The sequence below is a fragment of the Harpia harpyja genome, chromosome 5, assembly GCF_026419915.1.
Source record: "Harpia harpyja isolate bHarHar1 chromosome 5, bHarHar1 primary haplotype, whole genome shotgun sequence".
NCBI lineage: Eukaryota > Metazoa > Chordata > Aves > Accipitriformes > Accipitridae > Harpia > Harpia harpyja.
Window position 1 is genome coordinate 37,654,894 of NC_068944.1, and position 25,461 is coordinate 37,680,354.

At 41.9% G+C, this 25,461-nt stretch overlaps 1 protein-coding gene across 4 annotated transcripts in view; it reads left to right on the top strand.

Moving 5' to 3' along the window:
* The window catches only part of FAM110B (family with sequence similarity 110 member B), a 115,624-nt gene that overhangs the window by 63,372 nt on the left and 26,791 nt on the right, over positions 1-25,461 (top strand). The gene's annotated exons all lie outside the window — the stretch shown is intronic.

The window sequence follows — 25,461 nt, forward strand, 5'->3', positions numbered from 1 at the left end:
GTGTTCAAATTATTGTGGGATTTACTTTTTCCTGCTTGTCCACAGCTCTTGACGTAACATCTTGGAAATGCTACTTAGACATTTCTAAGACAGTGAAACACTTGTAGTAATAATAATAATAATAATAATAAATAATCTGTTTTGAAGATGAAACCAATCTCTATTTATGAGAGCTTGCTTAGTTCCATGCTTAACACATCCGCTTCAATCACAGCCACTAGGAAGTTTTGAACCTTTTTTTTTTGTTGTTGAATTTTCATAAATTAATCAATGTTCTAATCCTTTTGAACTGTGCCTTTTTTTTTTTTTTTTTCCCTCCCCTCTGTTTCATTTTAGTTTAGCAGTTAGGCCTTTTACACTTAAATAGATTACTTTCTTTGGTCCATGCAATTGTCTTTTGAAAATCCTTTAGAGGTAACCTGTAGTAGTGGAGAAGTTTTCTTGTCAGGTATCACAAATGTGCATGAGGAAAGAATGGGTTCGTACTGACAGCTTGCGTCTCCCTTCCCTGCTCTTATTTCCCTTCCTGCATGTATGTTTTTAAACTGTCCCTTCCTCTGTCTGTCCTCCAGCCCCTTTTCTTCCCAAGTCTATAATGCTCACATGTGCTGTGAATTTCAATTTCAAGGACTGTTTGGCCATCTGAAGCAAGAAGAAAATGTCCTGTTCCATATTTTAAAGTGTAAAACTTGCTTTTCATTTCCTTTTCATGATATATCTGGAAACATTACAAACGCTTGATGTGAAATTCTTCAGTAAAAGTGGGACCTGCCTGTAAATCAAGCTGTCCCGCAAGTCAGAGACGGGCTTAGTGCTGCCAGCGGTGAGCGAGCAGTAGGCTGTCACTGGTGTGACTGTTGCTTTCTTGCATGGTTCTGCCCTTCCAAACTCACGGGGAAGAGGTGATGGAATTGGCAGAAGCAGTTCCTGTTCAGCTACTTGCTGTATTTACATGGCATTCCCCAAGGAAGAGTTTACTAGTTTTAGGGACTTGATGTCAGATCTTCAAAATGGTTTTAGCAATATGCAGCTTCTGGAAGCAATGTGTACTGCGGTGCAAGTTTCCTGCTTTTCCTCGCAGCTGGAAAGGAGTTTTTGTTAAGTGTGAAGGTGTTGGATGAGCTCCTTTTGTGGGATGCTTTCCTGAAACCTGCCAGTTGGAGGATCCCGTAACACCGAGCCCAGTGGTGTTGGAAAAACAATTGCAAGTTGCACAAAGGCAGATCTGCACCAGGCGCTTTGGTGCAGGACACTGGGACAGAGGTGTGACTTCTTGAGATCATTACAATAGCTTGAGATCATTACAACGCTTGGTTTCTTTCAGGCAGAAGTACCAACCAAAGCATGACCCTGTACCTTGTGCCGCTGCATCAGCGCTCTTGCTCTACTATGGAAAAATTTGCAAGCTCTGGGTATTTTTATAAAGAGGACAGAAACCCAGCTACAGTGATGCTTAAGGGGACCCCGTTTGCATTTTGTCTTCAAAATGGAGTTGTTTGTCACATTTAGAAAATCAGTTGCTAATACTGAGAAACAGACTGATGAGGTTAATTTTTACTGCTAGTTCATTTCAATTTTTTGCACTTGTGGGAGAAGTCAGATGGCCCAGATACGAATGCAGAACTGATACAGGCTCAAAAAAATAATTGCATTTTTTCCTTCTCAAAGAGCAAAACCATACTAGGTGTAATTCTGTTTCAGTCCCCATTGTATCTAGCATGATTTTAGCTTAGTTTTGGAGTCCAGAGGGATTTACTTAACATCCCTATTTCACATGAGCTGTCACCTGAGGTGATGTGTACTTCTTTAAATGTACTCTCCCTTGAAACTAAGTCCTTAAGTAGTCTGCATAAGTTTTGAATGCTTGTGTTCCCTCTGATACGGTTAGATTACAGCCTTTATTTCTGTACAGATGTGATTTTTGTCTGTATAACTTTTAAGTAAATAAAAACAGGGTTAACATTAGTCCCTCTTCTACGTTGTCCTCTGCTCAGTTGGAATCTTGAATTTGCTTTCAGGGTCTTTTAAACCCCTGAAGTATCCTAATATTTCTTATCAATAAAGGTCACTTTCTTGTGTAGCTAGTGCAATTGCTATTAAGTTAGCCTACTGAGAGCCCTGTGTCTTAAGGAGCCTTTATGATGATCTTTCCAGACAAAGTAGCAATTATACCAGTTTCATAATTTCTCCCTCAGGTAAAAATTCTGCAGTCCACTTGAATCAGAAAATATCTTTCTCTTCCTGCCTTAAACCTGTTAATCTTTTACAATAATAATGAAAAATGGACGCATAAAAAAAGCAGTCATCAAATACAGTATCAGTGGAATAAAAACTGACCAGTCCTTCCTATCTCTGCTTTATTTCTCCCAAGGTCCTCGCAAGCAAGGGAAGCCCATATCTTGAAGATTTTTCCTGGTATAGCGTGTCTAAGATGTAGTCTTCCCTTTCTGCCTGTGCTGTGAAATCTTCCATCCGTGTCTGTCATCCTACTACTGAAGTACTGCGCCATCACTTTTCTAGCCTGGATGAAAGCATCCTTGTCCCACTTATATCAGTTCTGAATATTGCTTGAAAGAGCATTTCCCAAGCCTGTGGCTTTGATCATATCATCTCTCTTTACATCTTTTTGTTGGTTCCTTCTTCTCTGTTGTACCCAGTACTGAAACTCTTGGTAAGATATCCTAGCATTATCTATCATCTCTCATTTATTATCAAAATGTTGGTTTCCTGTCTCCATAATGCCATCCTAAGTCACCTTGTCATTACACTTTCAAACAGTTGTCATCTTGCTTTGTTTTACATCCTTTCCACCTGGGAAGAGCTCATACTGTTAAATCAATTCAGTGTATTCCACTGTGTTATGGTCTTCTTTTAATTTATCTTGTATCACCAGGCAATCTTGCAAAATGAATATTAGTAACTTTTCAATTAAGACCTAGAAAAAGGTCTTTTCAGAAGGACCTGCATTTGTACATGTAACACTGCATCTGAAGAATTGTATCTGCTGGGAAGACTTTTCTGTGCAAATAGTAGGCAAAAGCTTGTAACGCAACAGAAACTTGCTGAAGTGTCTTCACTGATTACAGAGAACAAGTCTAGTCCAGTGGCATTTCTAGATGAGTGGAGATGTATGCATTGAGAATTATCATCAGTTAGGAAAGCAAATTGACCTGGGATGGAAGATAAAGAATAATGTTAATATAAGATAAAGGACAGCTTAAAGAATAATGAAATGAAGTACAAGCTACTGTGTGGTCACTTCATTAAAAAAAAACAAAAAAAACCACAAAAACCCCAAGCATCACCAAACCTATTTTTGAGACCTTTACCTGTATTTCCAGTGTTCACATAAAAACGCTTGGGAGTGCATGGCTATTAAAATCACTGGGACAGTGTTAAATGAAATCAGAAAACTTCTGAACATTAACTGCTACTAGATATTCAGAAGAGATCTGCAAACAGTAGCTTGCTTAAGAATTTGTGTTATTTTTTTTTGGTATACTAAGAATTACAAGGATAAAGAACATAATGGGTCCCTTGGAGGTGCCAAGTGAGATGTTTGTGAAACACCGTCACAGAGGTCTACTTGGTACCACAGCACTGTCATAAATAAAACTCACTGGTGATAACTTTGAGCAGATAAGTTTTGAAAACTGGGTACTAGTTTAAAGGAGGGTGGGAAAAGACTAAAATTAAGGAATTTCCTGTTTTAAGGGTTGAAATAAGCACAGGAAACTAGATGCACCTTGAAATTCAAATGCAGCTCTCATAAGCATTTCTGTTTCTTAGAAATATGGTGGTATATTTCTTCTGGGCTTACAGTGGGGACAGCATTTTTTTTAAAGTTATTTTATTGTAAAGGTCACGCATGAGAGAAGTACATGAGTACTGTTAAGGTTCACAGAAAACGCACAAAACCGCTGGGGTGTCAGTGCAGGTGGGAAGCCGGGACGGGGAAGGGTCTCGCAACTGCCCCTGCAGCCCCCTGTGCCAGCGCAGCTCACCCCCAAGGCAGGATCCTCTGGGGTGGGCAAAGCCCATCCCGTTGCCCCAGTGCCCTTTGCCGTCGGTGGAGAGAAATGGGCAGGTGTGGGTATGGCTTCTCTGACCGGCTCGGGTGGTGGAGGTGGTCCTTCTCCTCTTCCCACTGTGGAAGGGACAGGATGGATGGCTCAGACATGGCTGCAGTTTCTTGGCCATGTTGCTGCTCGTGGAAAGCTGTTTCTGAACCTAACTGCTGCAGTGGTTAGAAACGGTTTAATTTCCAATGTAAATTTTTACTTTTCATTAGCATAATATTCTATGACGATAACTTAAAACTTGTTGCACTGCAGTGTGGTGTGGTGTTTGGTTTTTTTCCTCTCCATATGTACCTTCTGTAGAGTGAAGCATCTGTAAAACAGAAAAGATTTTTTTCAAGCATAGCTTCCTTGTATCATCTCTTCAAGTTTATATAAATTACATGGATGCTAGTGGCAGTTTACAGGAAGAGCAGTGGAAGAACTTCATTCCCTGTAAAAATCTGTGCATACGCATATATAGCAGGTTTGAAAATCTGAAAACACCAGGCATGACAATGGTGTGTGATCACAGAGGCCAAAAGGTTTGTGCAATTTGGCCATCGCTTCCCACTGAAACTGGTAACAGGCATGGGCATTGCCGGTAATGGTCACTGCTTATACATTGCATGGCTTGGGAAGAAACCTGGTCTCTGCCACAGGAAGGCAAGTTCGGGGGCAGCTTTACCATCTCATTTGCTTTTTAAATTAGTCGTGGTTTGTAGATGGGTGGTAACCGATGGAAGGGTGTAGCCAGCCTCTGCCCTCTTAAAAATAATCTCGTTACCAGTACACGGGCGCTTTGCTGTGCCTGTCTGTGGTTCTGGGAGTTTTGGGATCGATAAGTAAGCAGAGGCTGGAAGCAGGTTTGAAAAGGTGAGGAGGGACATGCTGGTGTTGGGGCTGGGGGCATCCCGAGGCTGAGATATGTCTAACAGTGTGGTGGCTCTCCTCATGTCACCGTCGACATGTTTAGAGGTGTACGTGCCAATTCATTGACTGAAGTCTCTTGGGTTTTTGTAGCAGTTGCTTAGCAACTGCAAAACACTTCAAAATGGTATTTTTCTTCCTTACCCTGGGACTGTCCTTGCAGCAGGGAGAGGACGGGGGGAGTGAGGAGTGTGGCGGGGTGGCTGCCCAGCAGCCGCTGTCCTTCCTTCCACGTGTCGCTGCCAAGGTGATGGAGAAGTGCCCAGACTTGTACTGCACGCTCCCCTTGCAAATTCACAACTCTTTTACACTGTCACAGCAACTTCATTCTTCTCATGTGCATAAAAATTACCCTCAAAAAGAGACAATGCTGTATTTTAAATGTTCCCCTGACAAGGAGTGAAATTCTCTAGTAAAACTTTGGTATTTTAAGGCAGGCAATCAGGCTGCATGCAAAGGGATATAAAATGAGAGCTCTGCTGCCACTGAGCCACCAATGCCCTTCACCCTTGGAGGATGGGTGCTCTCTCAGCGTGGGCATCAATGAAAATAATTTCAATTTTTGCACCACCACAGCAGTTCACGTGGTATAAAAACAGCCAGGTGTGTGAACCATTTTAGCTGGCATGCCAAGTTATAAATTCTACAGTCGGTACTTCAAATTATTATTTCCCATAAATTATGACTTACATGTAAGGATTATGTTCAAATTAGTGCAGCTTGAAATTGGCTGGTGCTTCATGTGTTTTTATCATTAAAATATGATGTCCTCGTTGGCAGTAATTTAGTTTTGGTGTTTGATTTATTTTCAAGCACCTTAGTTTTAGAACTCATGTATTGTTTGGCAGAAAGGCAGCTGTTTGGGATCCAGAGCCACTAGTTTGTAGTAACAACTGTTGGTTTTCATCCTTACCAGTTTTTCTTTCCAATTAAGATGCAGCTGTTAGGACTTTTGGAGCATGGGGGGATTTTTTTGCCTAATGATGTAAATGGGATAATCCTAAAGTAAGGATCTGTCCTTCAGAACAGCTGGGAAAAGACCAGGTTGTGAGACTTCAAAGTTTAGTCGGAAGTACCCTGGGCTGTGATTTTTGTGACAATCTACATAAAAAGATCTGGTGGGGTTTTTTTCTCGTGTAAATGGAATAGAATTAATGATTCAGAGGAGATTATCCTAAAGGATTTTTCACACTGCATCTTTTATAACATAATAGGGGAACGTACATTTGCTAATGCCTTTGAACTTACAGTTTTCTTGTGACATTTGGAGCACTCACAGATACAGGGTTTTTTTTACTTTTTAGTGAACACATAAATTTGTGGGGTTTTTAGCTTTTTTTGCTCAGGTACGTGTTCAGTGCTGTATGTGAAAAATCCCTGAGCCACCTTTTTTCTTAGTTACAGCCTATAAATGGTAATCAGCAGGAGAGAAAGCTACACACACATATCATTGCAGTGTATTGCAGACTGTACAAGTATGCTAGACCAACAATTTAAAGTCAGGAAGTCAAGCAGGCTGAAGATGTTCAGTGCTAGATTGGAGCTTTATGTGTAATTTCACTTTGGTGGCCTGTTCATGCATATGTGTTTCTTGAAAAGAATGTCATGTACTCTTCCCCAAACTCCACTCATACAGCAGAAAGTCACTTATACCTAAATAAGTACATCCACATTAGAAATCACAAGTTAAACTGTATGTATGTAGACAGAGAGGGTGTACACATATATATGCCACTGCACATTATATATATATATATAGTATATTTTGACTGATAAGTTTTCCCAGGTGGAAGATCCTTTGAACAGGAGAGCAGCTTCTTCTTTATATCTTCAGGATGTGATTTCTGGAAAGCTGGGGGTCGAGGGGGACAGGGATCCCAGGTTCCTGGCTCACTTAATGCTGCTTTGTGTGGCAAAGGAAGGCAAAGAGCAATCCTGTGCTCGTATAAGTCTCTTTGGAGGGATTTGCATAGTGTATTTAGATGCTGTTTCCTCCTTTCCCTCCAGCTTTCTGAAAGGAACATAAATTATAGCCAGTTGTTTCAGCAAATTAATCAAAAATGCTTTGGCATTACATCTTAACTATAGATGATAGCATCATCTAAAAGAATAAAAACTATTCAGCCAGGTCAAAAATAGAGAAGCTGAATATTTGACACATTCTCCCACTAATAAAAGCAAGTAAAAATTCCTATTAATTTTCATAATAAAACCCCTCTAGTTTCACAAATCATTGAACTCAGCAATCAACTTAGAATGTTAGTGCTGTTGGCAAGTGATATTATAAACCAATACACTGAGCTCTTATTGACACATCCATAAGCCAATGACTTTTCTCTTTTATTTTAACACAGCAAGAGTCAGAAAAAGTTCTTATAATCTCAGTATTTTTCCAAAGATTTATATGAACGGTAAGACCACAGGAATACCCCAAGGAGGTTGTTACAGCAGTCTTATGACAAAAACTATTTATATACAATGAGATGCTATCTTTTAATAGAAAATATCCAAATACAAGTCTTCAAGGTTTTAATTCAAATACTTGATGCCATTTCAATAAAGACCAATGTATGAGAGCTTGCTGGGATGGATAGAGCTCCTTGTCCCCATGGGATCCTGTGGTAGCCCTTGTATGAAGGCACTGCATGGTGTGGTTGGGTGGTGAGGGTTGGCTGTACTGAGAGCATTTATTCTCAGTGTGATGATTTTTTTTTTTTTTTAAGATGCAAAGAAACTCATATTTTTATCAAGTTTGTGGGAATGTAGGACAGATACTCTGGTCTGTGTGGATGTGATGACCGTGAAGATGATGTCTTTTGAACATTGAACTTTATATGAGAATGTTCTTAACTTGAATATTCTCTGTTTGAAGACTGTCTGATCAAGGATGGCAGGTTGACTTTTAGGGCATCTAGTGCCATTTAACGTGCCCCAGGATATCTGAGACAGCATGATGGGCAGCATCATGGTGTGTAAGAAGCTCTGAGAGTGAGGTGTCACTGTGTTTTAAATAGTATTGTGACAAGGAAAGAGTGTCTTCTGCTTGCAAGCAGTCTGCAAAAGTAAAACCAGAGATGGGATGTTAAAACCTTGTATGCCTGGGAACTGAAGCTACAGAGACCCTTAGCAAGTCCTAAGAACTGCTTTTTTGTTGCTGGTGGTGGTGATTCTTTTTCTGCTTACACAGGATCTATTCCTGCATGATAAACAAAACAAATTCTGTGTGTATCGTAATAATAATTTTAAAAAAAGCTGTGGGAATAGTTTAAAAAACCAAACACAAACAAAAAAACCCAACAAAAACCCAAACCCCCAAAACTGAAAAAACAAGAATTTTTATAACTTGCTTGGTCACTAACTTGATTATAGTGGATGTGTAAAAAGTGGTCCATTTTGGTAGTACATTATGTTACCATGGTAACATTGACTTACTAATTTAGAAACCCTTCAGGCTAGTTTTGAGAACACTAGCATTGCACTAGTATACCAAAACATGAAAAGACTTATTGTCAAAGTAACTGCTAAATGTTTAGGATGAGCCCTGTAGATATATGTGGACTTCCCCCCCCCCCCACCCCCCCCCAGTTTCTGTTAGGATTCACATTGGTTCTATTAGAAAAAAGATCTGTGACCAGAAACAAATTAATATTCATATATCTTAATGGTTGTACTGTTTTCCTTATTAATTTATTTTATTTCCTTCTTGGAATTGGACCTTTGGGGTCCCATTGTGATAGCCATGGTAGGTGCAACTGCTTAGCCCCCCAGCTACAGGAGGCTGTTATTAGCATGCTTCCTGCTTCTGATATGTGGATTGTATATCACACTCAGAGTCCAGGATATTAACAGGTTCTGCGTCATCTTATTTGCATGTGATCACAGATTTTTTCCAACGGTATTGATTTATATCAGCTGCACTTATATTGGGGAGTTTTACTACCATTTTCTTCCCTGCGTATTTGGGGAGAAAAAAAAAAAAGCTAGTGATTCAAATGCCCTATCAAAATACGTAACTAGTATTATACTTACTCTCAATTAATAAACAAAAAAAAAATTAAAATTACTAGCAATGGGAGGATGAAATATTTACTGGGGATGCAAATGCCTCTTTCTGTGAGATGTGTCAATGTCACTGTTTCTTACTGCATCTATCATTTCCATTATCTTACTATAAAAAAACCCCCACAAACAAAATCAGCAGTTATACTCCCTGTCGTGGGTATCTTCCTATACAGTGGAGTAAATTGTAGGCTCAACTCCTTGAACCTGTTCTCGTAACACCCTCTAAGGCTGCTGTGAGCCCTTATTTCTTGCTGAGGTTGCCGAGAACTGTGGTTGTGCGGGACTAGCAAGGCATGTGCATGCCTCGGGTGCTGGTAAGTTACGGCCTTTTCACCAGATCTCATCATGGGGGATTTTTGGCTTGCAGCGTGATTTTCTTCACTCGCAGTAGAAAATGCCACATGCTTTTCTGTTGAATATCAATATATGTACACACAACTGCATTTGTCACTTCTTTACCCAACTCAGTTATGTTAAGCAAAGCCAATCTTAGCATGGGAAATAAGCAGTATTTATTAGATCTTAGTTGAATTGATTCTGCAGTCTAACTAAAGAAGACTTTTGCCAGAAAAGAAGTGACAAAAAAATTGGAATATGAAGAAATATAGTTAAAATAGAGTTGACTGAACAGTAACCTGCTTTGCAGAAGTATATTTAACCAAATCTGCATTGTAGTGACTTGGTATGCTTCTTGTTTCATGATAATTTCTTAAATCTTTTCTTGGGGGCAGAGGTAGATTTTGATCTTGTTTTTTAAGTGGTACTAAATTGACAGATCTGGAAATCAATAGCTAGGATTAGATCATGACACCAGCTTGGCCAAAATCCGGGCTGTTCTAGATTCTAAGCTTTTATTTAAAAAAGAAAAAAGGCATTTCCAGCTCTTCTGGGTATGAGGATTACTGTTAAACCCGCAAGCAGAATGCAGCTGAAACAATCATATTCTCATGTGTCTCTGTACTACTACCTAGAGCTCGGAGATGTTTCGTGTACCATACCAGCCTTAGATAGTGTTGACTCTGAAGCAGAACAACTGCAGCCCCTATCTGAAGGCCGCTGTATCTTCTCATCTGAACATGCAGCGAGTGTGCCTCTGTGCAGTGCTCCTCTGCAGGTTGAGGGGAAAAAAAGCCCAAACCAAAACAACGCAATGCTGTGTTCGTGCCAGGATTTCAAACTTTCCCATAACTGTTACTGCTGTGCCGGTATGAATTTATAAGGAGTAGCCAGCACTGTGAGCAGGGCATGTCAGATGCAGATACTTGCATTAAATAAAATAGTTAACATTAAGATTTTTAAAGAAAAACTGAACAAACCTACAGGAAAGCATCCACGTTTCTCACAATTCAATGCACCCAGAATTGAACCAGGCTATAAATGGTGCTTCTCTTCCTTGTCCTCCTCCAGTCCATCTGGTGGGAGGACGTTATTTTTATCCTGGATCAATTCTCTATCCTGATTTTGCTGTACCTCTACGAGCAGTTGCACCAGTGTAACCTGAGGGATGTTTTGGAGGAGAGAGAGAAAGGTCTTGCTGCCATGTGAGAGGCAGGCAAAGCCCCGTTCCTGCTGGAGTACGGCTCCCTGCAGCCCTATTCAAGTGCAGAGGGTGCCTGCAGCGACCCGTCCTCGTCACTGTGCCTCTTCTCTCGGCAGCCTGACCCTGCCCAGCCACTCGATCTACAGCATCATGGTGATGTGCTGCTGGGCCAAAATGGCCTCATTTTAGGTCAGAGAGGTAATGGATCAGTGCTGGAACAGTACCTAAGGAAGCTGGTCTCAGACTGGGATGGGCTCCAGACCAGATCTTGGGGTGAGGTTGGGGTGCACACCCATGGGCCCCTTCCAGGGGCACTTTGATGCTGGAGGTAGCACAGAGGGGAGCACTGGTGGGGACAGGGAAGGAGCCTCATCAGTATGGGTGAAACGCAGACTATGTTGTAATGGCCAAGTTTCCATGCAAGAGTGAGCCTCAGCCGCTGAGACCGCAGCTGTGGAGTTTTCCAGCTTGGCTGTGCTCCCCCTTCCCCTGCAGCATGCCATCCCAGCCGGACGCCACGGCGTGGAGGAGCGCACAGTGGTATGTGCTGCTGAGCCATCCCAGCTGTGTTTCAGCTTCCCACTGCTCCCTTCTTCCTGCAAAAGTAAATAAATATTTAGAGTTTGAATTACATTACCTAGCAAGGACAATTTCATATTCCCACATGCTTCGCTTCTTATAACTCAGTAACAGCAGCAATGGCATTTGGGAATTATCTAGAGATAAAAAAAAATCGTAAGTCTATCTGGATTTACCTACCTAGAATGTATTCTGACAACAGTGATTTAGTTGAAGAACTTGTGTCCTGCCTGAGCACCCTGTTTAGTTTCCCCAGTTCCACCTCCCTTTGCTACTAAATGTATTTTTTGGATGTCTGAGAGAATTTTCTTGTCTGTGGTTGCTAGAGGATGGGTATCCCAAGGTTTTCCAAGCTTGAAATAGCATTAGGGTGATTCTGGGAGCAGGTACCCATCATCTAATTGATTTTAGGGCTGGGGTGGTGGGGGGGGGTGTCCTCCTTTTTTCTTTTGTTTTTGTGTTGTGGGTTTGGTTGGGGTTTTTTTCCCCTCTTTAAGTATAGCTTTTGCCTGCCCGCCAGCTGAGGAGACTAATGCATAAAGACAAAGCTGAGGTCTGCCTCCAACAGAAGCAGCCACCCGCTGCCATGCTGCGGTGCAGAATGTGGAAGCAGAGGCTGGTTTGTTTCTTTCCACACGCCAAATCCAAATGCCTGCTTACAGCTTCCTGACACAGGCTGTTTGTGTGCCGGTTTGTGAACTGCCAGTACAGGTAGCTCGGTCCTGTCCTCTCCCCATCCCTTCACCTGGAAGGAAGATTTGGGTACATGACCACTGGGGTTTTGGGGCTGTCCCCTCCCACAGAGGTGGGGTGCCGTTACCCACAGCCCCTGTGCCAGCATCCTCTTTGGCACTTAAGGTTTGGTTTTATATGCTAGTGCAGTACAGACTGGTTGGATTTATAGAAGAATGACCCAGGCTCCTTTTCCAAGCAGATTATTTGGATAATTTTTTTGTTGTATGTTTTTCTGCAAAGGCAGCTTGCATCCTTCTTGCTCCAGTGTGTATTTGTGTTTGGTTTATGTGAGCTTCCCTGAACACCTAAGAAGTTACTGTAGTACTTTATCTACCCAGTGATGCTCCTTGTTGGGAGAGAGATGGCTTGCAGGGCTGCTAATTCACAATTTTTGTTCCCAGTGTCCCAAGCTTTTATTTACCTACGCGTTAATATTTGCCATGCCTGATGAGGCTGCGTTTTGTCTTTGGTGTCAGTGACACAAGTTGCATGTTTTCTCACAGTCTAGCAGAGGAATAGATGGAGAACAGAGCTGTTGTCATAACTGGGATTAATATACCATATGGTGCATACGTCACCTTTGTCTTGTATCATTGTCTACTGCAGAAAAATTATTGGCAACCGTCTTTTATTTCCAAACTCAAGTTTTCAGTGCAAATTGTTTCTTTTTCTTCCCCAGGTTCCTGCATATTGCGTGCAGAGGCACTGTTGTTCTTAGACTAGCAAATAAAAAAAAAATAACTCCTCAGGTGCTAAAGATAACCTACCTGTAACTCTATAAAGAATTATTTTCTGCTACTTCTTACTTTTTAAGCAGCAATGTTGTTTAGCATTCCCAGTAGGTTAGCATCTCCTGTAGTGTCTATTTGTCTCCAATATGGCAATATAATCTCTGATCCATGGGTCTGTTACTGATATATTCTCCTCAGTTTGCTGCTTCCCATTGCTTTATTAAAGAAGTCAGTCTAAGCTTATATAACTTTAATCCTGGGTTGTTGGGATTTTTTTTCTTCAGAATAGGTTATATTTCATTTGTGCCAGTAACTTAGGACTTTGTCAAAATTGCTTCAGCAAAAGTAATCTAATGGGTAGTGTGATAAAACAGGATTTAACTGTTGCATCTTTTTTTAAAAGCTGTATCCTGCTTCGTCTCTCCAAAAGACTTTAGTTTTGTCCTTTCTAAACTACACTGATGGTATGAAGGGGATTCAGATGCTGTACAAACCACATTCAAATTAGGAAGAGCTGAAGATACAAGTCTGGACAAATACTTAAAGTTCAAAAGAATCTAAAGAGGTCAGGAACATAAAACAAAATGCAAAACTGTAATTAACTTTACAAAAGTTAATCCCAAATAAAACTATTGCATGTTATGGAGAGACTTCAAAAAGGGTAATGACATAAAAAACTTGGGAATAATACTAGCAAGGGTCTGAAATACGATGGGAGGGAGCCTTACAGGTATTGGCCATATAAAGATGCCCAACTGGGCATACTGCAGGGGGGAGTAGCAGCTCTGAAGGTCTGATCCTGACCCCACTGAAGTTGGTGGAGGATCCCTGTTGATGTTGGGTGGCATTGCAGCAAGTTTCTGTTATGTGGACACCTCGAATAGGCAGTCAGTTGCAGATGCTTTATCCTTTGGAGGAGGTCATCAATATTTGAAGGATTTCAGGAAAGAAAAATCACAAATGCAAGAAATAAAATTGAAGGCAAAATAAAATTGAAGTACAAAAGAAATTTTCAGCATAGGTGATGTAACAAGAATCGGGGATTAACAGAGAAAATATAAACAAAATTTCTTCAATACTCCTTTCCTAGATGCATACCAGGGAATGGTCTGCTTCAGAAATTGGGAAAAGGCTCTAGCACTTGTGGTCTCTAGTACTAGATCTAACAAGCAATTAGCTAAGAGGTGGTAGAGAATAATCTTCAGTTGGCAGGGTAATGGACTGGAGAAGGGATCAGCTCTTTTTCCTAACGTCTGTAATTCCTAATTGCTTATTAGCTTTTTATATGTGTGAAAGTTATAAGAAGACTGCCTGTCTCTCTGATTCTCCTGCAAATCTCTCATCAGAAAAAAAACAACTGTATCCCATGAATGAACTTTGCTGTTTCTCTAAAAACCTATTAACTAAATTATACTATATGAACTCTACTTATTATGACAGATCTGTTTTCTGTTGTCACGATATAGAGATGATACTGGGTTTTCTCCCATTTATAATTTAATTCTCAGCTCTTTTCACATAACCTCTCTCAATTTACATAAAGTGGGTTTTTTTCCCCCGAGTTGGATGGATCTATTCTGATACATCTCCTTACTCTCTTTTCTAAAATTGAAAATCATGGAACCATTTAGGTTGGAAAGGACCTTTAAGATCATCGAGTCCAACTGTTAACCTAACACTGCCAAGTCCACCACTAAACCATGTCCTGAAGCACCACAAAATACCTCCAGGGACTCCACCACTTCCCTGGGCAGCCTATTCCAATGCCTGACAACCCTTTCAGTGAAGAAGTTTTTCCTAATATCCAATCTAAACCTCTCCTGCCACAGCTTGAGGCCATTTCCTCTTGTCCTATCTCCAGCCACCTGACAGAAGAGACCAACACCCACCTCACTACAACCCCCTTTCAGGCAGTTGTAGAGAGCGATAAGATCTCCCCTCAGCCTCCTTTTCTCCAGGCTAAACAACCCCAGATCCCTCAGCCGCTCCTCATAAGACTTGTGCTCCAGGCCCCTCGCCAACTTGGTTGCCCTTCTCTGGACACGCTCCAGCACCTCAACGTCTTTCCTGTAGTGAGGGGCCCAAAACTGAACACAGTACTCGAGGTGCGGCCTCACCAGTGCCGAGTACAGGGGAACAATCACTCCCCTGCTCCTGCTGGCCACGCTATTTCTGATCATCCTCCGGGTAAAACATCTACTAACCTGTGGATTTATCCAATACTCCCTAAAGCAAAGTTTCTTCTCGTGCTGTGACCCATCCAAATTGTTTTTCTCCTTTGTGAATCATTTGCAATGCCTGATGACAAGCTCAGCTACTTTAGTTGCTAGTGAATATTCAGTAGGTGTAGCTTCCCTGGTGATCCCTCTGTTAATCTTTGGCTAAGCCTATAGCCAGTGGGCAAAAATCCTCACAAGTCATCTTCCCTTGGATTGCCTGCGCTGCCTGTGCTCAGGGGTGCCCACGGGGGAGCGACACAGCTTTGAACCAGTAGGATAAGAATTATGGGGTGAGCTAAAATACCTTGTATCGCTGTACATTAAGCTTTTCCCCTCTGGATTCACATGTAGTTGAACACCGCGGTTGTGTAGGAACCATTCTTCTGTAAAAACATGCTAGTTGCTGTGTTGCGCTAAGTGTATAAACCTATTTTTTATTTTTTTTTAAAAGAACAACAGGAGAAAAAAAACAAATGTTGAGTCGAAAAACTAGAAAGCAGTTTGAGCAGGTGCGGGTGCAGAGGAGCTGTCGGAGCTTGCCCTGCCATGTTCTTCGGGGACGGCTTCAGCTGCCGCGGGAGGCTGGGTGCCAGGGAGCTCCCCCTCCGGCCCTCCGGGGAATAGCAGAGCCCCAAAGGAAGAAAGTTGGGGCTTTCCCCTTTCACCTTCCACTAGCGTAGGACCTGGCTATATTTCTCACCTTCCTGTGGCAAGCAGTTGCTCCCTCAAGGAGTTTTACTCTCTCAAATATGGCTGGGTTGGCTTGTTTGCAGAAAGTTGGGTAGGCTGCCAGTTGGACAGCCTCAGCACCCCAAGTGTCGTATCGTCAGTGAGGTCTGGCCTCGGCACCGGCTCACCCCCAGCGTACGTCAGCTCTGAGCTGAGGTGCCGGCACGGCAGCGAGCAGCCTCCAGCAGAGATAACTCTTATCGTGTGTGCTGCTGGCTCAGCTCCACTTTTCCTCACATGGTGACAATTTCTGCCTGCCATTGGTTCCCCCTTCGTGTCCTGGTCGTGCAGGCAGCGAACACGGCCAAAGGATGCGTGTTCGTGCAGTTTTAGTGTTTGCGCCTTCAGCCTCCAGCGGCAAACTTTGGGAAAGTTAATTCTTCTTGATCGCTTTGGCCCTTTCCTGCCATCTTTAGCATTAAATATCTCCTGTGCTGACTTTGTTCTTTCAATTGCATTGGGAGTGTCGTCTCGTTTGAGATGCAGGTCAGCAGGAAAACAGCCAAGTGTGGAAAAACACGCCGTCACCGTTCTTTGGGATCGGAGTGGCACGGGTGACCTAAATTTGAAATGCTCCATACTCCATGGCTGATCCAGCATCCTCAGGCTGCAGCCTGTCTGTCTGCTGCAGTTGCACACCAAGAAGTGCTTTTATTGAGGAGCAAGATCTCTGCCAGTTTACTCCACTAAAATTTGGAGTTTGGAAGTCTGGGACAAGATGGAGAGAAATAGAGAAAGCAAGAGAAAGAAAGAGGAAGAAATGCAGAAAAAGAGAATTTGTACTTGAGAAGCTTGATCGAAGCAGAAGAGCTTGCATTTTGGTCATATGCTGGGGTGTGTTTCAGTGGTTCAATTTGTTCATTTTCTAGAACAGGCATGAAATCGCTAAATTTGTGTATGTGGACAATAATAATAGGTTACAAAAACAACACACTAGCTTCTTTGGGTGGGAGAAGAAACCAAGAGCTGCCTGAAGGCAAAACATCTCTAATTTATTTTTTATTTCTTTTTTTTTTTTCTTTTTTTGAAAAAGCTCCTTTTTTATTGTGTGTTTTGCTGTTGCCCACACTGATGCTGGAGAGCATCTTTGCAGTCTGCATAAATTGGTACAGTGGGTGGCTGACTGTGCTCGGTGCTTCCTCCAGGTCACGGCTGCCACAGTTTGCCACTGTCTTTTATGCGTGCGTGAGCATGGGCACACACATCCAAGGTGTAGGAGTGCGAGTTTTAGGAGCACTTGGCAACAGCCCCCACACATGCCGATCGTGATGCCTGCTCACAAAGCAATACAGAACAGAAAAAGCCAGGGAGGTTTTCCTGAGGACTAGTAAGACGCAGCTTGTAGAAGCATGCCTCATTTTGCTTTTGCTGTTAAAAGCAGATATGTTTTGGTTTACTTCCAGGCCGCAAAATGCTCCTGACTTTTTCTTTCCTGACCCCCCATGATGGCACCAGTACCCCAGGGAAGGGATCCTGTCATTCCCTCTTGGACAAGGGACCAACCCTGGGTCAGTGGTGATGATCCAGGAATATTTTTTGCAAGGTCTGTCTAACCAACAAGAAAAATTGTTTCGGTTGTTTTGGTAAGGGTTTTGGACACAACAGAAGTGAGGTTTTGGGGTGGGTTCCCCGCCCCTTCTTTTCCTTGATTATGGGAAGTTTCTGGGTGGTTGTGCTGGTGGAACAGTCCAGAGGAAAACAGCAGCATTCCTGCAGAGGCTTGCAAGAATTTATACTGGGGTTTGCTGACACCTATTTTCATATGAGAGATGGCAAAAACATACTGACATATCTAGTCTATCTGCTTGGGAATAGGAGATTTCATTTCTGTATGCATCCAGTCTTGCAGTGGGTTTAATAAGTTGGGTTATTTGTTCTAGCTCATCTGCTCTTCTCCCTTTCCTTGGAGCTGATCCAGAAAAGGTCTTGAAAGAGAAGGTTTTTGGGGGGAAACGAGATTTTATTTGCATCACAGAGGAAAAATTGCAAGTTCTCACAAAATTTGATGGCTAGATTTGATATCCTGTAGTTTTAGTTGGTCTAGAACTGTTTTGTTGCTCTCTCCAAATCCTAGTAGTCTGTGGGGATGTTGATCCTCTGTTATTTTTATTCTTTGGTATCTTAATCTAGGAACCAAGTAACTTCTTTAATGAATGGTTTTGCTCTCTATCTCTGGCAGTGTTTCTGACGTTTGTCACTTAGTCTTATCTCCCCCTGCCATAAAGTAAATTCTGTTCGCTCTTTATAAAGTATTTTGCATTATAAACAATGACATTTTACTGAGGATCTTCATCCTCCTTTGCAGGAATTGGAAAGTATGCTGGGGAAGAAAGCAGTGATTTTTCTGGACTTCAGGGTAAAATATATAAATAAAATACTATAAACACACACACACATATATATGTGTAATGTAAAAAAAGTTTCTATTTCCAATGATCCTTTTTCAGGTTTTAAATTTTCTTATGCAATACTGAAATTAATGACAACATTTAACATTTCAGTTACTCATTTTCTGCTGTGGCTAGTGATGATGAATGAAAGAAGATAAATGAATCCAAGTGGGGGGAAAAAAAAAAAGCAAAGCTGTTTTATAAGGATTAGTAAGATACTGTAAAAAAAATACTGTAAAAAAAAAGTTTGTGATACTGATTACAGGAGTTTTCACTGACAGCCTGGTATATATTTATCCTCCAGTGCATGCATGGCCTCACGTGAAAAAGGTGGAGTCTGCTACATTGATGTAATTTGGTGCTTCACTGTGAAAATGTAGTACATATTTATTTAGCAGTTTTGTGGGTTTTTTTCCCCCAAGTTATTGTGCTTCTATATACTTAAAGAGAAAAGCACATATGTATTTAGGTCTTGCACGTTTACTGACATGAACTTCTTCAGAAATACCAGTAGTTGTTCACCTTTGTGTACTGTGGAAAACAGGTATATATAAATTCATGCTTGTTAAATTTTATTTTGATCTACTGAGAAGAAAATTAACAGATTTACCCGAAGACCATGCCCAAAGTTCTGTAGCAAATACAGAAATCTAGGAGAAACTAAGAAGAAGGAATAAAAAAAACATACACTGTTGTTCATTTTAAGTTTCATATCATTACTGCCCAAATTTGTGTTTTTTGACAGATTTTTCTTGTTGTCTTTTGCCTCCCATATGTTTTATAATATGAAACTTACAAACCTGGGGTTTTGATGTACCTACTCATTCCTGGTTTGTCTTATGCCTTTTGCTTTTATCCACATATTTTAATCTAGAACTCATAATGATATTCAAGCTTTAAAAAAGGTTCACAAAATCAGTGATTTAGTGCATGGTTTGTCACTTTTAATTTCATAACAGCTGTAAGATAAATAAATAAATAATAAAATCTTTACAGCACAAGGCTAGGCAGTTTTTCTGATAACTGCTCTCCATATAAGAATACAGCTAAAAAAGAGGGGAAGTGCTGACTTTCATAATTCACTGAAGTTTGACAGTTTTAAAGTTTGCATTATAACAGCACTTCATAGGCTATAGATGGGGCTGTTTCAAGTTGTGTTGTAAATCTGACTTTACAAGGCTTTAATGTTCTGTAGGCTACTAAAAACCACTCTAGGATTGAATGTGTGAAATAAAAAAAATTGGTGGTTTTAATATAATTTAATGCTCAGGGCATTTTGTCATCTTAGATGTTTTTTTCACCAAAATTTCATTGTTCTTGAATTTTGGAATAAATCTTAAAGCTTACATTTGTGTCTGAGGGAGGAGGGGGAAAAAGAAAAGGGGGAAAAAGAAAAGGGAAAAAACAAAAAGAACTTAGAAATACAAAACTCATGTCTGCACAGTAAACTTTAAAGTATCAACATGAGCTTTTGGCACTGGAGAAAAGGGCATAAATATTTAGCATGAAACATAGTGTAATAATAACTGATAACGTTTTCACATGGTTAGAGCACAAGCCTCCCTATGAGCTACAAAGGATAAGCTGTAAGTCCCAGAAAGTTAGCTTTTCTGGAAGACTGCCGCTCTGCACTGCGTGTCTCTCCTTGTTTGAAAAGTCTGGGATTAAGCAGGAGAGGAAATGGTCTGACCTGAAATTTTGAGGTTTTACGTAGTTTTTGCGTAGCATTGTTTGAAAGATTCACCTGCTTGGCAACATAAAATGAAAATGCAAACAGTTAGGAAGTACGATTAAAAACTTATGTCTTGATTCCACATAAGCAGCAGCGAGTAATGCGACAAGTTAGCCACTGGTCAGCGTGCTGTGCTTTGCCGTTGTGATGTGATCTTGACGCAAGGCTATGCAGGGCTGCTGTCACAACCTTCTCAGGAACTTCGCTCCCTTCACTTTGTGGTGGTGATGTGAGATCAATGAAAAGTTGGGCTCAGGAATACTGTATTAAAACTACCCTCAGTCCTCATGCTGCTTTGTAATTTACACTAGTTATGTTCGCTACTAGAGTAGTTGTTTCTGGCTCTGTTGTTTAATCTAAAAAGGGCGGGATATCACGTGTGAGGGTGACAGCCAGCCCACCCATGACCTGCCAGCCGGGCTTTCAGTGGCCTCTTCTGAGGGGAGGAAATAGGTTTGAGAGTGATAAACATAGGGGCGGGAGGGACACTGGAGCAAAGACCTACAAATTTCTCTCCGCCATACTCCTTCCCCTGTTTCTGTGGGCTTGAAGTCACATTAGTTTCCTTAGCGAGGTATAACAAGCTTTCAGAGGGTCAGGGGTTGGTGATGGTAGCATGCTATCCTTCTTTATCAGGTCGTGGTTTCCTGAGCATCTCTGACATGGCTGCTTCTGGCCATTTCCACGCACAGGGCGCGTTGCACGGCATTTGGTTGCTGTTGGGTGAAGAATAGAGAACTGGGGAAGCTGTTGTCTCTGCCTGCCACATAAAGCACACCGTCCAGAAACAAGGGAGCCCCGGCAGTCGAAACCTGTAGCACACAACGTACGTTTTGGACAACGGCACACTTGTTTTGAGTTTGTATGTAACTCAGCCACTGGGAGGGACACTGCGCTGTGCTGATCTGGGCCAGCAGAGATAAGTGGGCTTGCCTTGCACAGGTGCACAAGAGACCTGTCAGGAGAAGAAGGGGAAATTACCATAGGATAAAAGCAGCTCCTAAGGATAGCATGTCCTGTCACCTTGGTCCCTGGCAAGGTGACCAACTGCCAGCTCCTTCTGTCGGGCTCCCATGTGGCCTTAAGCGTGATTTAAGATGGGCTGGCTGATTGTCTAATGTTGTTCTGTGTAGGCAATTGCAGAAACTTGTGTAAGGGTTGAAATAGGGGGCGAAAAAGTGGGGTTTTTTTCAGATTTTTAGGTATTGCCTACTTTCTGGATATTTAAGAAGCTATGGTCCACGACTGTCCTCACAGGCAAGAAAATTGCTTTTCTAGCCATTAGACACTGTTGTTTCAAGAGAGGGAGGGATTTGCCTGTGAAACTTGGTCCCCTTCAGATATCCTCTATGGGAAAAAAACAAGGCTTTTTATTAGTATTATTTTACTATAGCCAGATCTACACTTGAACATTTTCGCATGCTGTATTGTTTACTCATGTTGTTGAACTTGAGCTTAAAACTACCGGGCAGCTGGGGACTTGTTTCCCTAGCTCTTGTCCATGAGGAATTATTGGAGAGGAAGAGTTCTCCCAAGAAGTAAGGGCTTCTCCTAGAGGAAGGGAATTAAGGTATCTTAAGTTTGGTATGAATGCTCTATTGGCCTCAACTTTTGTGCTTTGAATCCATGTTGTACCAAAGTCATGCTCTATAAGGCAGGACAGTTGTTCAAGTGTTCAATATTGGGAGCGTGCATGACAGCAAAATCCTTTCATAATGATGATACCTGGTTGGAGTATACCTGGTTGCATGTTAGAAGCATTAGACGTAGGAGGTTTTGTTTTAGGAAGTGTAAAATAATGCACCTTCAGGCAGCTGTGCAGCTTTGGTGTGAGGAAGGCTGCAGAGGATGGTTTCACAGGTGTAATACAAAAAAAACGCATGCTCATTTTAACCCTCTGCACTTTCTGTAGTTTTATTTCAAAGTACAGAAGCTGTACTTTATGCAATTTCTGTTCCTAGTGACAGTTTAGTTAAGGGGCAGAAACACGGACAAGTTTGAACACAGAGCACTTGTTTGTTTTTAATGTGCATTGGTATCAGCAGTGCGTGGTGAATTGGCAGCACAGCAACTCCTGTGATAAGAGTGGATGTCTGGGCAGTAGACCCTCCCCGTGCTCCAACTTGAAATCTGGATATCTCCTGCTCTGAATGGGATTGAACGTAGCTGGGGGGTATGTTATTAGGTATAGTGAGAAAACATCTGAGTGATTTTGCTTCTTGAGAAGTGCTGTTCAGATTTGAAGGGAGAGGAGGGGAACCCGAAACTTCTCTGTGTCAACATTGTGACACTAAGTGCCTGCTTGCGGGTACCGTCTCTGCTTGTGTCGTGGAGGTCACCAAATAAAGCCAGGTTTAGGCACAGACATTTTTAATGACATAAACCTTTGGGGGTGGCTTTGTGTACTTGGCCACTACCAGATCAGAAAATAGGAGTAGTCTTACTAAGCCCTTTGCCACATGTTTGTTGAGGTTGTAGAAGCACAGCAGAGAGGGTTGCTTTTGCAATGTGTAGAAAGTGAGTTCGTTCTTGGAGATTTTCTTATTTTTGCTTTTGAGTGTGTGTGTGGATTTAACTACAGAACATGTGTTCACACAGCTCTGCTGTTTAAATTAATGTGGGGTGACTCAGTGTGTATTCATCGCTGTCATCCCACAGCAACTGTGACAGAACATTTTATTGTCTGAAGACAATGCTAATAATGGTAGCATTAAAACGGCATTGTAATTTCGCAAGACAATATTCTGTTCCCAGAACTGCGAATTGACTAAGAGGTTTGCCATTGTCAGACGGAGGAACAGGAGCTGACCTGCAGCGCAAGCAGCTGGGCTGGGCTGCCCTGCCTCTCTCTGCTCCCGCTTTCCAGGAGCTGCGCCGGCACTTGTCACAGCAACGAGCGCCTTTGCAAAGCAAGCACTCCAGTGTTCAGCTGTGCTGAGAGCTGTCGTAACACAGCCCCTTCCCAGGGTGATCCCACCCTAAGCTGCTTTCGTCTAACAGATGAGCCATCCACCAGCATCTCGGACAGCCAAAATGGCTGGGAAGGGGACACGCCGCTTCTGGCCACCCCTTACCTACCGCTGCTCTGGTGCTTGGCCCCACCAGGTATGCAGTTTGCTGAAGGAGAAGTCAGTACAGGTTTAGTGCTTTGCAGTTAGTACATTGTGGATGCCATAGCGTTCCCATAACTTGTAAAACAGCGATTCAGAAGTGAAGCATTTTACGTTAGTCGTGCTTTTTTTTACCGTGAGCTTTGGTGGAGAGATTGTAGGATGAAGGCAATGTGGCTGCAGTGACTAGTGGAGGGCAGCTGTGCTGTCTTTGTAACTGAGGTATAGCTTATAAATACAAATAAGTTGTCAGTATGAAATTAATAAACATTACATATATGTTATTAATACTTAGCATCACCTTTTATTGTGTAAACATAATAATAACAACGCCCTTATCAAAAGAGTTGGTAATAATGCTTGGAACCTGTAAACAAAGATGCAGTGGTGGGAGCCACACACATTTATTCTTTCACAGGAAATATTAAAACAGTTCCGCTCTCATAAGTACTCCTTTTTGGTGGATTCCTGGTATACTGTTGTAATTATCACACTGGATGATGACAGCATAGACAACATGATGAGAAAATGAACTGAAGGAGAGATTGTTGGTGGTGCAGAAACACTGGTTGGAATCCTCACCAACCTTAAACCGCATTTGTAGTACCATGGCTTACGTACAATGTTGACAACATCTGCAGCATAAAGCTGTTTGGAGGTTCATTGGTGAGCACATTGATATTATCATTGCAAAGTTCGCTTCATATGCATTAGTAATTAGGAGATAAGATAGCTGTGAATCCAGACCCTGAGATCTTGCACTGAACATCTTTAAGATGTGCAGCCACTGAGCAGGACTTGCTTCCTTAATGACTCCCTTCTCCCAGCAGTGTTTCCCAGGAGCTGTGTGACAAAGTACCAGAGGGTTGTGCTTTGATTTCAGTAGCTTCATTATTAAGTTGTGCTCATCTCCAAGATGGATGTTTTTAAAATGTAGTTTGTGTTTGATTGGGATACTGAAGAAAAAGAGCTGATTTAAGGAAAATGACATGGGGGAAGAGAGTTGCATGTTTTACAATCTTGAGATTCCAAGCATCCTTGCTGTGAAAAATGGGAGTTTATTTAATTAGCCAGTTTCTGTGTGGGTTTGCTGAGTTCCTTTAGTTTGTTTGTTCTCTGTCAGTTTCTAATATTTCTATTATTTATTTCCACTAAACAGAAAAGATGACTTTGGTGATCTCTGTTGCTCAATGTCTGCTAGGAATACTGCCTCAGAGTTATATCACTACAAATATTTGTATGTTCCTGCCTGTACTGTGAGCAGAAACACTGGGGAAAGCCAAACAGTTAGTTTAAATCAAGATTGTTTGCATATCTTCTATTTTCTTTTGGCAAACTCATTGCACAGTTCTGCCTAAATGTGATCTTCCATGAGCTGCAAGGAGCAGATCATGTCATTGTTATCAAAAGGGTTGCTCCAGTTGATGTGATATGTACCACAAAACTTTACATGGGACCTTCAATAATTTCCCTGCCTAGTACATGTTTTGTGGCATCAGAGAATCTCCTTTGATTAGACAGTTTCTAAATACCTGTGTTTGTTATACCCGCCACTTAGTTCTGTCCCAACATATCCTGCGTGTCCCTGTGTGTCCCTCCATATCTGTATCACCAGTACAGTACATTTGGGGCTCCTGTAGCATATTCAGTATTATGGCATGCCAGCCAGGCTTGCACAGAATGGCACAGCCCATTAGCCTCCTGTTTAGCCTCTACTGATATTTAAACGCCAGCATCAGCAGCCTCTTGTTCTTTTCAGCCTTTTCCTGAACTGATTCCTAAATGCAGTATGCAAAGAAGTCCTGCACAGTACTGCCTGTTAACTAACTGCCTCACTGAGTATGTTACAGGTGCTCACTGCCAAAAAGGAGAGATCATGCATTTTTTTTTTTTTCTAGGTAATCTTTGTCCTGCCTCATATTTTCTTGATTTCCTCAAGTCATCCTGTTTTGTGTGCTGTTGACAACTAAATCAGAGAGATGCAAAAAGCAGAAAAGCAGAGGAAATGCCCAATGCATACTGAGAAGCAAATATCTCAGTCTTTCAAGAATAGAAAAAAGGAGCGATAGAAAGACATGAATGTCTATGGTGATGAATTTTAACATGTACGTTGTAGTATTTATTACTGTGTCTCTCACGTCTGGATCACTTGCTGTTGAGGATAGGGTGAGGCAAAGAGACACCAGTTTTTTGGTACCACTGAAACAGGTAGCAAGGTAAGATCAGAGAATCATGTAGGTTGGAGGTGTCCTCCAGAGGTCACCTGGTCTATCCTGCAGCACAAACCAGATCCTATTGGATCAGGTTGCTCAGGGCCATGCACAGGACAGTTTTGACCTCCATCTCCAAGGGTGGAGGTCCCACAGACCCTCTGGGCTCCTGTTGCAGTGTTTGACCTCCTTCACAATCAAAAGACATTTTTACCTGTATAGAGCTGGAATTTCCCATGTTGCAGCTCTGGCCAATGCCTTCCCTCCCTCTCCGTGCACCTTTGAGGAGAGTCTCTTGCAGACAGCGGGTAGGTCCCCCCGTAACCCTCTTTTTTCAGGGCTGACCAAACACAGTCCTCCTGCACCATGTGCCTCGGCCCTGTAGCTCACTCTGGTGGGTCGATATGGGTCTGGTGCCAGGCAGTCAGCATCGCTC